Here is a 13176-nt window from a genome sequence, read left to right on the forward strand (position 1 = left end):
AATAATGACATTACAGCTGTGCTTTCGCGTCTCAGAATGCAATTAACTTCTTTATCTGCCTGCGTTTACCAAACATTAACAAAATGGGCATGTGCTTACAAATATCATGACTTGAAAATAAAAGTTTTCGCTCCGCCAATGATTCTCATGTTTTAATTAAATTGTGTGCATAGACACACATTGGCATCGTGTGGTTGCCACTCTAGCGGTGCAGCTTACACGAAGATGATCGATGCATGCAAACGACGCGTTGAAAAAAAGTTAAAGTATGACCTCAGAAATGAGCCCGCACGTGTAAGTGGTCTCGGAGGCTGTATATAATCCGAGTCACTACAAAATGGCCTTCGAGACAGTCTTATGCGGTCTGCCATCTCTGAGGCTTCAAAGTTCCACTACACCTGCTTGGTGCACTGCGAACCTAAATCAACCACAGGGGCATATCGAGGTGCCCTCTCTTGACCTTTATACTACTCTATGGCAGCACCGTCAACGTGGCCACGGCGGGAATGCGTTTGCAGCGGGGCCGACGCTTGCGGCACTTTCGCTTCAGCAGTGACGTGTGCAACCACCTGTGTCCGTCTAATAGCAAGAAGAAAGCAACCTAATAGCAAGAGAAAATTCGCAGCGAAAATATTTATGGGCACCTGGCAAAACATTTTGAGCATGGTCGGAAAACGCTGCCGAATATAATTGAAGCTCTTGAGAGCCCGCGAGCCAAAACATCTTAGCGCTGCACACGGCCTGTACTTTACAAACATTTCCCAAAGTCGAGTAGAAATCGATACTTTTTCTCTCTACAAGTGATGAACCCAAAAGACGGTGCCATAAATAGACTTAATCGACGTAGCTCGTTTTGAAACATAGGACAAGGGAAGGGACAGACGGGAGCGCTCACTTCCAACAAAACTTTATTTCGAGGAGCGTACATATATATGCTCATGAAATTTCAAAACAACCGACAAACAAATGAAAAACCCTCTATTGCCATGCGCTAAAAACTTATGATCTCAAAAACGACAATTCTTTTTCACAAAGACCGAGAGAAGGATTGCTGACGCAGTTAAGCCCTAATCTACTGATCCTTTCTGCTTCAATAATCTCCCTTGTCGCTTTATTTCTGTGTTTTCCTATGATTACCGTACCATGAAAAAGTGGTTTGCAGCCACACGTGCTGCAATGTAGTGCCAAAAAACCATCTCGACCATTTTTTACGTTGCAAGCGTGTTCGCGGAGCCGGTCATTAATACACCTGCCAGTTTGTCCTATGTAGTGTTTACCGCATGAAAGAGGTATCTGATAGATTACAAATTGCGCGCATGTGACAAACAGTGTTACGTGCTTTTTAGAGCATCCTGGTTTAGCATGTGAAACAACTTTCATACACAAGTACGAGAGCTTTTTCGGGGCAGAAAACACCACCATTACATTGGCCCGCTCTCCAACCTTTTTCAAGTTGTGCGAGATTCCATGCAGATAAGGCACTACGGCCAGCTTCTGACGTCTCAATGGCTCAACATGAGGGAGACCTTGATGCAAGGACTGAAGCTTCTTGACGAGAATTCCCGCGACGGAAAACTGTACGTGAGAGGGGTAGCCAGCGTCCAGAAGTCGTTCTGCTTGTTCCTTGAAACTAGCTGCCATCAGATGTGGACATGACTTCTGCAAGGCGTTACAAAAGCACATGTTTACAATGCCTCGTTTTACGAGCTTAGTATGGGCGGAATGGTACGGAAGCAAGGGTTTGTTACTCCTCGGTTTGTACATCCAACAAATGTGGTCTAGGTGAAACGTGAGAGCGATATCTAGAAATCTGAGAGTGTTATTAACAGGCAACTCATGGGTTAAAACAAGGGGACTAAACCGCTCCTTGATCAAGTTGAGGATATCTAGGGCACAAAAAAGGGATCACAGTCAAGAAGAATGAGGAAGTCGTCAACAAATCTAAAGATGCGCATGATTCGGTTGTCACTAAGGTCACCGGAAACGGTTCTGTCGAGCTTGGCTAAAAACAAATTACTTAAGATTGGAGCAATACATGATCCAATACAAATGCCCTCCTTTTGAAGGTGGGGCTTCCCATTCTATTGAATAAAAGTAGATTGCAAATAAAAGAATAAAAGTTCTAAAAAGCTACTAGCCGATATACCAGCACTATTCTGAAATGTTATGCTACCAAGCTTGTCAGTGCTCTCTTTTACACAACTAAGAATCGATTTGTGAGGCAACGAATCGTACAGATCTTTTACATCAATGGAAAAACCACACATGTGCTGATTCGAACGGGATCGGACGAAATCAAGAACTTGATGGGAATTATGGGCCATCTACTGTTAATAGACCAAGCTTACTTTGTAAAAACAACGCAACATTTTTTTGCCACGTGCCATTTTCTGCAACGATAACACGAAATGGTTTTTCAGGCTTATGTGTTTTCGCACTGAAGAATACCTCAAGACAATCTTTTTTGCTACATGCTATGTCACTAACAAGTTTACTGAAGTCGAGCTTTTCACACATCTTTTTTGCCTGAGACTTGACTTTAGAAAGAACAACATCGTCGTAACAGTTGAAAACAGATGAAACAGCTTCACTTGCTTTAGAACGGAAAAGCTTGTAAGAAAGAACGGCAAACCCTCCTTCCTTGTCGGCTGGAAGTACGGTGAGGGCGTTGTTCCTAAGGTAGGCCTCCACTTTTCTCAGCGGCAACCTGGAAGAGTGTTGCTTCGAACGACGGAGCACATCAACACCTTCTGACACACAACGGTCATGTTCCGAGACAACTGCCTTCCCAGAAATTAGGCGGACCAAGGAGAGCCTCTCAGGTGCGGAAAGCCTTGGCTCTACCGCAAACTTTGGTCTATAGTGACAGGGTTTTCGACACTTCCGGGGGCAACTGTAACGGCTCCAGCCTGTGAACGCTACTCATGCCTCTTTCATCCCGTTTTGGTGCTGGTCTAGCCTGACTTCGCAGACGAGCCAGATCACAGACCCAAATGACCTCTGTAGTTTGATGAATGGTGCGCTGAAGTTCATGAAGCTGTCTTCTTCGCTTGGCATCATCTCTGCTATTCAGAATTTGAAGCGAAAACCACTGCCAAAGCAGTCGCACTTGCCTTCTGAACTCAGTCCTCAGAATCTTGCACACTCTCATGCCATGTCCGACGGAACGCTCCTCGAAATAAAGTTTTGTTGGAAGTAAGCGCTCCCGTCTGTCCCTTTCCTTGTCCTATGTTTCAAAACGCGCTAAGTCGATTAAGTATGTCTTACCAACATGCCCAACTTTATACTCTAGTCCATAAACAGAGTCCATGGCTATTTTTTTAATCGAGCATCATCACCTTCATAGTTACGGCTACCACCGTGAGATGTCACCACGTGCTCGCTCGCACACTCGCGTTCACACTAAATGTAAGCCACGCGCCATAAGAAAAAAAGAAGAAACGAACTACTCAATGTAATCGTGCACTTAGGGTCGTGACTTCTTGCCCCCGGGTTATATTCTGGTTGCCCGTTCAAGTCGGTGAAGTCTTTGATCTGGCTGGGAGTAATCACTATGAATGCACTCACTGTCTAGCACGAGATATTATGCACCACGCGTGTACAGACGCCCCAGCTCTTCTTCTGGATTATACCCCTACAGACTTGCTATCAACAATCAATGGAATTACTTCGCATTACATATTGAGCGGGCCGGCCTTTCCTCCCCCTAGACCTTAGTTGAATGCGGCTCAGTCGGTCACGTTCAAGTTATTGCAGATGTGAAATTGCCCCAACCCTGGAACACTTACTTAATCGTCTTGACCTGGACTTTCCCAACTCCTCCTCTATATTCGGGCGTGAGTATTTTTCTCTGCATCATATGCCCTGGCTGCACCCATTCAACATGGGCTCCGGTCTGCTCAATCTGATGAATATTGAAATCAATAAATGATGCAGAGGAGGTTTATAGGTACATGAACGGTCTTTACGTGTGGAGATAATATTAAATGACTTTCCGTTTGTTATTTTATGTAATTGAATACAGCACCAACTATGTCCCTGTTGCATTGCCCTAGTGTCAACGCCCCAAAAAGAGTAATGTGGATGTGGAAAGCTCAAGGCCACTTTTCTAAAGAAGTATTTCTGAAAATTTTTCCCTGCGGTTTTGATATCTGCGACAGTCGATGAAGAAGTGCCAGATTGTTTCTGCTTGATTGCAATATTTACATTGCGGCAGTGGAACAAATCCCAAATCCAGGTCTTTGTAAATAAAAATTCAATGACGCTATTCTACATGGCAGTTATGTTGACGTAACTTCTTATTGCCTTGAGCTGTGCCATGAACCAATCCACGGAAGCCCGAAAGTACAGCAGAAGAAGGTTCTTGTTCTTGCTCATCTTCTCTTGAAGACTTATATACACTCTGGGGAATCGGCCAAGAATTCAGTGGTCTTATAAAATGTCATGGAGTTCTGGAGTAATCAAGGTTATGTATTAAAAACACGAGGTATAGGCAACAATGCAGCCACAAGGCAAGAAGATGTTGAGGTTTCAGAATGAAAGGATCACATCCTCTCGTGCAACTAGATAAGGATACATCTCTATGTGCAGTGCGGGGTCTTCCCCCCTCCACATATCAAACTTAAGGGAGCTCAGCCCATTACGCTAAGGTGATTACACAGAAGAGCGTACCCTAGCAGGTTGTTAAATGACAGAATTTATGTGGAGTTCTCTGTTCGCACAACATGCGATGAATGCCATGACACCATAGATCTTGCTCATATGCTCTGGCGTTGCACCACGTTACGCAGCGGCAAAAAAAAATGAAGAACGATTAGAGGTAGCATTACACAGTCCTACATTATAGGGACAAATATGGGCAGCCCAACGGGCCTCGAAGCGGCTAAAAAGCTAGCTCTTTCGGCCCAAACGCGGGAGCAGCCCGCTTCAGGCTAGGACAGCGCGACCTCTTGAACTATACTAAAATTATTTTATCCATTTATTCATTAGAAAGCTCTTTAGCTCTTCTTTTCTTCTTCCGCTTCGATCGTTTCATGTCATACCATTTTAGATCATTTCTCCTCCTTTAAAGATTAGATCGGTGACCAATATTTTATTTTTGTGTCTTTTATTTCAAAAATATACCGTGCTTGAGCGAAAGGAGATTAAGATATTGAAGCTCTAAACACGAAAAGAAACACTAAGCGACAAAGAGGAAAGTCGGCCTCCACCTCTTTACATACGAGTTTTGTCGCAGAACATCAAGTCTTTCTTTAATGCCGGTGTCACACATGTGCTTTAATCACGATAAGGGTGATCCAGGTCAGTTTTCTTGATTGCGATCAACATTATTACTACTGCTACACGGCCTAAGGTAATCCGGTTCGAGATTGGGTCAGATGAATTGCCCCAGGTGGCATTTGCGTGCCGTAAAACATGCCATTGACAAAACTCGGCGTATGGTATATCTACACTCTTAAAAAAAGATAGTAAAAAGGCAGTAACTGCAAGCGAACAGGTAGTAACGACAACGGTTACTACCTTTACTGAACCGTACCTAACTTCTTCCTACCTATTTACTACCTACGTTAGTAAAAAGTTACAACCTAACTGCAACAGTGTAGCAAATACAGCTGTTACTACCTCTCTTGAATTTTTACTACCTCTTTGCTACTTATTTACTACCTACATTAATAAGCAGTTACTAGCCGCATGCAAAGACTTACAGTAGCTGCAACGGTTACTACCTCAGTTCAGCTATTACTAACTTTTTCTTATTCTCGTGTGTAAGAAAACGGCAAAGAATCTATAGGTGTAAATTTTCACAGCTGTACATTTCTATAACTCTTTAAGCTAGCAGGCCCTTAGCCGCAACTTCGTGGCTGCCCATTGTTTTTTATGCTCATGAACTGAAGTTGTTCGCTCAATGATAATATTTAGGTTGCAGTTGAAGGTAGAAATTTCACATTTGCAGCAGATGTGCGCATCGGATAGTCCAAAGTAACAATCATATCAATTGTCTGGTCTGGATACTACTAAATAAACAGAGCCATGTTTAACAAAGAAACCATGCACAATACGTTCCACTGTAGATGTAGTGGATATTATTTAAGTTATTATCAGACAAACTGACATGCGCTCTTTAGCAATACAGAAGGAAGATACTAAGAACGCTGATAAAATGAAAAAAAATGTAACGAGCTTTGGTTACAAAACAGAGTAGATCAAAGGGTACATCAGGTACAGCAAAAGAGAAGTAATGACAGCAAATTAGAGACCATACACTAAAAGAGAGATGTAGCATATAATCATTTGTCATCCTCAGTGGTGTAGCCAGGGGGAATGAATTTTCTAATTTCGCACACACAAACACACACACAGATATATATATGAAATACACAAACGCAAGCCCAAAGATAAAGGAAGTATGACTGAAACCACTTTAAAAAAAAACATTGGCTACGCTACTGGTAGTTTTGATCCAGCCCGTGACAAAAAGCTGTCTAAGATGACAATTTGGACCATCATTCAACCATCATAATTTCAGGCCGCAGCATCAGCTCAGCACCATAATATAGGTCAAGAACTTGAGGTGATGGAAGGTTGAAGAGCTGTACAAGTTTTTGCTCGTCTCTATTGTCAACAACATACGACCAGCGGTGACGATCGAATGTGACCGTCGTGAGCACATCTTCAAGAAGGAAAATGCTTCCGCAGTAAATATACAGCCTTCTTATTTGGCCTATAAGTGGCAGCTGGTGCTTCTCTAGGATGACTACATCCAACATTTTGAAAACCAAGTTTTCCAACTCGGCAGATCCAACTTCCCATACTGGAATGCCAGGAGAGACAATTTTGCACATGTATGAGCACAACTCTTCTTGCTTCAGCTGCCTCGATTTTGCAGTCTGCATGCCACGGTGCACTTCCAAGTTGGAAACTTCAAAACTCTGCAGCAACTGGTGTCTTTCTGCGATAGACCTACATATATTTCGAACGTTTTGGTTGCGCTGTGCAATGGTTTTCGTATACTGGTGTTTGGCTTCATATCGCATGCGCCAGTATTGCTTTAGTGGGCCAAGTTCATTAATGAGCCGGGGGTAATGAATCAAGGAATGCAGTTTGGGTATTATTTTACCAGGGTAGAGAGCAGCAAAAAAGATAAAAAAATCGGATTTCATCTTGCAGATATGCCAAGTGGTCGTGAGTAATCTTGTCGGCAAATGTTATATCTACAATGCTTCTAAGAAGGAGGTACACTTCCCAGTGCTCATTTTGTTTAGGAACAATATCTGCAAACATAAGAGAAAATAATCTGAATAGGCACCACTTTTGAGAAGCTGTTCCCTTGTATGCACTTTGCCCATTAAGAAAGGATTTCACGACTTCTTCCGGTCTGTTCTTTTTGTCGTGAGCACCAAAAACAAGTGTGCGGATACGATCAATGTCCGAATGTCTAATTACTCGAGAACTAAGCAGGCCTTGCAATATTTGCCCTAATACATGTGGGATGGCTCCCTCCAACACACCGTGCATCAAGTCCGGTGGCAATCGCACTGTCACATCGAAATAGGCAACATCTGTGAGCGGAGGTTTATCTTTAACGCCGTACGGTGCTGTGGCTAGTTGCCTATTTATTTTAGCACTTGCAACGTGGTTTTGGTGCAAGGGAAGATTTCGAATCTGAACATCACTCTCGTGAAAGGCAGTGTTAAACGCCGAGTTTGGTGAGGTACAAAACCTGCAGGGACGGCCACGGCTGAAAGAACACGTGAATCCGCCAAGTCGATTCATTTAAAGGTTATCGCCGGAAAAGGCAACCAGAATCGCTTTCAGCTTTACCTCAACAAAGTCCTTCCGTATAGTAAAACTAGTCATCCATAAAGCTGATACATCATCTACAAATGGCTTCAAAATAACATTGATTCTGTGCTTGATGACGAGTCTATACTGTGCAACTAAAACTACATGGATAGAGCTCAGCTGTGATCTGTATTTCGCATGGATGTTTACCACGCTGAAATACACGACAAGGATTTGATGAACACCCCGTTTTGACCCCAGCGGATTCATTATTTCCACTTCGTCGCTGTACAACACAAAAAAAAGAGCGTATACTGCGTGCCATCTTAGAGTAGTGCATGTAACTTTTCTTTGTATACGGAGCCATCACTAAAATTATGCTGCATTGGTGAAGGCGCTCCTGTTGAGAAATCTAGCTCTATGTGGTCGCGGAAGTTCTCAGAGGACAATATTTCGCATGACAACACTTATAGGAACAAACTGGAAAGTTTCACCAGCACCAAGGTCACGCACTTCAGGCTTTACATAGGGCAGGTGACGCCTGGCGAATTGCTCTCGCTTATATTTACTACTTGCTGCTTGAAAAATATCCTCTAAGAATTCACCAGCGAGTAACTTGCGCAGTTCGATTTCTGCCGACTCCAACGCGATGTTATTTTCAACGACAGAAGCGAACGTCCGAAAGATGTCGAAAAAGGTAATCTTGAAGTCATTGAAAACAATTTCTGTCGTAGAGTGCGGTAGCTTGTGCACTTCTGCAACACGAAAAAAAAGTAAGCACAGCTGTTTCTTTATTTTCAACACGAAGTCGTTGATAGTGGTCACTCGAGGAGTGGGAACAGGGTCCGCATCGCATTCCGCGTTGGTCATGTTCGACGAGCTGCCAGATGAAAACATTTCACTGTGATCACCCACTGGGTCGTACACAGCGCAGCTTTTCGTGGCACGTACCGATGGTTCTTCGAGAACCATTGGTTCAACACCGGCTTCCTCTGCATCGTCCATGTCCATATACCATCTGTGAAAACGGTAAATGTGCCTTCGATAAGATTCGAACTCACTGTAGGTCTTTGCACACCCATCCACACTACACATGATAGAAAAACTATTGTCATGACAATGGTCTCTTATGTGCCAGACGACTTTGCAGAGCCTCGTAGACGAGAACGAACATCTTGGGCATGAGTGTAACATGTTCACTCGCGGCAGTACTTACGTACAGCCGCTGGGCCCTATTCTTAACTAACTATATGCTGACGGCTCACCGTGATTAAAGGTAACATGGCAGGCGTAACTGCAGTTCTATCCGTAGTTTTTGCCAGCCGAACTAGCCAAGCATGGCTTACCAAAAAGTTGACAAGGTGGAAGAGTACAAAGGCCCTGAAACGCCACGAGGTGGAAGCTCTGCATTCGTTGAGGGTTTTTGCACGGCTGAGCTAGACTGCACCTGCACGATGCACGCTCAACAGGAAATACAACTTCGCCGTGGAGGAAGGAAGGGGGGGGGGGGGGGGGTTACTGACAAGATTGAGATATTTTTATTGAGCATAACAATAAGGAATAGTTACCATTATATGGGAATTCGTGCGCCGGCTAAGCTGCGGGTAGCGAGAGGGTACACATTCCTACATGTGTGTAGCAGCCTCGTGAATAGTGGTGGAAGCAGAAGTGGTTTCTTTCAAAGTCAAGTTCAAGGTCTAGTGAAGGGTTCGACGAAACACCGTCTGCAGCGAGGGGCATACATGTCTTGCAAATAAATGATCACTTGCCGAATTTGCAACAAAATTCCTTTAATTAGCGAGCGTTCGTTTATTTGCAAGACAAGTTCAGATCTTAAATAGCCACGCTGAATTTGGCGGACATATTTTTCGTGGAAGTTGACGGCGCAGGTGGGTTGCTTGCACCTGCCCTTCTCGGCGACCAAAATACAGGCTGCCCGTAGGGAAAGCGCATGGGCTGGTTTACTTCACTGGATTGCTGGATTTCGGGCTGACCGGTCGCGCGCTCCGCGCGCATGCGACCTCCGGCGTCATCGTGGCTCTGGCCGACTGGGCTCGCCCTACGTCACTTCCTGCCGCCGACGACCTTCCACCTCCGACGACAGTGCAGCTCTGACTTACTGGACTTGCTCTACGCCATCCACCGACGCCGAAAGGAGCCCTCGCAGGTGCGCCCCGTCCTCGGACTCCAGTGACCGTGCTTCATCTTTCCTATCTCTTCTATCCCCTCATCTTGTCGTCGCTCGCTCTGGCTCACCACCTCACGTCTCTTCTTCTCTTCTCCTTCTTCGGCTTTCCTACATATTTACTCCTATCCGTTTTATCCCTCCTCACCCCCATCCCTCGTGAGCTACTGTGGCGGTGTCGCTCACTGAAGCAGACAATAACGGGGCTCACTTTTCTCTTCTTTTCCCTTTTTAAAAGAGTCACTTCGCTGGTTTACTTCATGCCACGCACGTGCTGATTGCAGCGTTTCATTCTAGGGCAAGTAATTACCTTTGCTGAGAGGCTACGGCAACATAAGAACGATGTCCCCAAGTTCCAGTGACAAAGAGCTCGTTCGCTGAGCACAGCGTGATGAACGACCACGGCATCTATTTTCACAATGCCCGCGTCGTCGAACAAGAGGCAACCTATTTAAACGGGTTTTTGCGTGATCTTGACATATCCAAGACAGTCAGTGAGTCAACGAACTCAATTTACAAATCTTCTGAGGAGCCGATGTCTTTCAAGACGGCTGGTCGGCAGTGGGCGGCACTCGCGTCGGTACAAAAAGGGCATGCCCCTTCCCCAAGGAGTCAGCTGGTAACTTCAACCGGTTTAAGGTGTGCTGCTGAACGAGTGCGCTATGAAATTTTTCACGTCAAGAAGAATAGGCGCGAACCCACGACAGGAATAAAAGTACGCCAAACATGGAATTTTTCTTGCAGAGCAAAAAAAAAAAAGGGAAAGAAGTGGACGTATTAAGAGCTAGTTTTTCTTGATTAGTCTTGATATTGTGCCTAACAACAAAACAAAACATTTCTTTTCTCTCTACCTTGATTGGCGTCCCTCTGTTTCAAATAAATTCTATTAAATAAAGGAACACTACACAGCAGGCATAACCATGGTTATAGAGATTAAACGGGTGATTTAACTAGAGATAAGATAATGAACTGAACTGAGATCGACACAAATCTGAAAATGGATATATCACATTTGATTGAGTATTTCATATTTTATGTATATAGCACCCAGCAGCCCAAAAAGGACCCCAGTTTTCTTTACGAGACCAAAAGTATCGAACATATTCAACACGGGAGGACCAATTTCATCACCTGTCGTTCTCGACAGTTCATCAAAGTGTTACAAGCAAACATTGCCGTTGTAATTTTTGTGGGAAATGAACGCGACAAAAACAGTAATTTAACATTGTATGAAACGTACTTGTGAAGCAGACGAAGATATTTTTCAAAAATGTCCAAGTATGAAACACTTTAAGTATAACTTGCTGTTGGGCGAGTTGGTTAACGTCGATGGGGTAATTATAGCGCAAACTTGGGGAAAAAAAAACACAGATTCTAGTAAAGAAGTAGGAGGGAGCAGAAAGGTCGTGCACTAAACTTCTATGTTTATTTGAAAGAACAAGCCAACAGATTACAAATATCTGCGCATGCGTGCATCAAAATCGGTAAACACTGGTCATATCCGCGTGTCAAAAAGCTGCAGCTCATTTTGGTAAACTAAATTAGACGTATCACTAACCTAAGCTGTGCTTTACTTCTTAATGTGAAACGCCTTCAATAACTCGCGCTAATGTTTCGTTGCTTCTGCCTATTATCTTGGTCTCGCGAAGCCAAGGATCATACCTGCAGGCCACACCATGCGCAGGTTAATGCGCATTTTTTTAATTCTTTAAAGATAATTGATGCTCCTCAGTCGGTCGTTGAGACAGCGTCCTGTTTGGCCCACATACGTCTTACCATACGACAGCGGTATTTCATACACAACAACCGTCACACATTTCACATAAGGTCTGATGTGCTTCTTCAGGCATCCAGGCTTTCTGTCAACCCGGCTGACCCGCGGACACCGTTCAGCCAGCTTGTGTGTTACCGAGAAGATTACGCCCACATCGTGCTTATTCCAGCTCACAATCATGAAGGTAGCGACAGTTTGTATTGCGTCCACGTGGCGTGATAATGTTAAAATTTGAACAACTCTCAGGGCAGCGATCCCTGCGGTGATACCAATTTTTTCTTTTGTCGAGATGTGGTTGACACGAGTTATTGGTACCTACTTTACACAGTGTTTAGACACAAGTGAATACCCGTTTCTAGAAGAATTATTAAGATGCTCGCTTAGCTGAATGTTTACACGCCGAACTCACCCAATCACCAACTCGGTCAATCAGCATTTTTACGCACCCAACCGGTTACCCCACGTACAGGCACCTCAGTTGTCTGTTGGCACAAGGGTCACAGTGATATAGAGTGGCTATAGCGAACACATGTGCTCCTTGTTTAGGTGCACAAACCGAGATCACAGCAAAAAGTTGTCACCTTATTATGTCTAGTGAAATATGCCGATGAAATATGCATGGCGATTCGACGCTGCACTGGTTTGATATGGCAGACAGTCTGCCATCTTAAGAAGTGGAGGTTGGGCATACTTTCTAAGAAGTTTATTAAAACACTAATTGGACAACGGTAGATCAGAAATACATACGCGCGCGATATGTTTGAACTTTTTAGTGCGATTCATCTGTCCTCTGGACACCATTCAGTTGTACGATATGCCGAGGTAATTTTGGTTAAATGTGTTGCCGTGGTCTAGGTAAGTATATATATGGTCATATCTCCAAAGAGCTTTATAAAGGCCGCCACCCGCCCCATTATTCTGTCAACTAACGTGATATTAATTAAAACTAACAGACAATGACTCCAAGAAATATATCTATGTTATTAGAAGTAATTGCAATGTATATGTAAAGAAGAAAATGGCATGGAAAGATAACTAACCGTTGCTAGGGACCTACCTTCGAATAACGCCTGCGATGCTCTAGATCAGGGGTTCGCAACCTGCGGCCTGCGAGGCACTACTATATATTTGGCCCCGGCAGGACGTTGACCCCCCCCCCCCTTTCTAACTTTATTTCTTTGGCATACTGAAAGGACCACGCAGTTTTTACCTAAAATGCAATTTATTTAGTAACCAATGTTTAAGTCGATCCTCATGATGTGTGCGTCGTAAAATAAACATGATTTTACAGTTTTTTACATTATCTCTTTGTCTCTTTGCTCGCAAAGCCTTCCCCCCCCCCCCCCCCCGTTCGGCCCGTCGATGTGCCAACTCTTGCTCTAGAGCATCGCACGTGTTATTCGAATGTCGTAGGTTGGGTTCCTGACGCGGTAAG

At 44.1% G+C, this 13176-nt stretch overlaps 1 pseudogene; it reads right to left on the reverse strand.

The window, feature by feature from the left end:
* Positions 1-472: 472 nt before the first annotated feature.
* Positions 473-8787, reverse strand: LOC142777081 (uncharacterized; annotated as a pseudogene).
* Between the last annotated feature and the right edge of the window lie 4389 nt (positions 8788-13176).

The sequence above is a fragment of the Rhipicephalus microplus genome, chromosome X (genome assembly GCF_043290135.1).
Source record: "Rhipicephalus microplus isolate Deutch F79 chromosome X, USDA_Rmic, whole genome shotgun sequence".
NCBI lineage: Eukaryota > Metazoa > Arthropoda > Arachnida > Ixodida > Ixodidae > Rhipicephalus > Rhipicephalus microplus.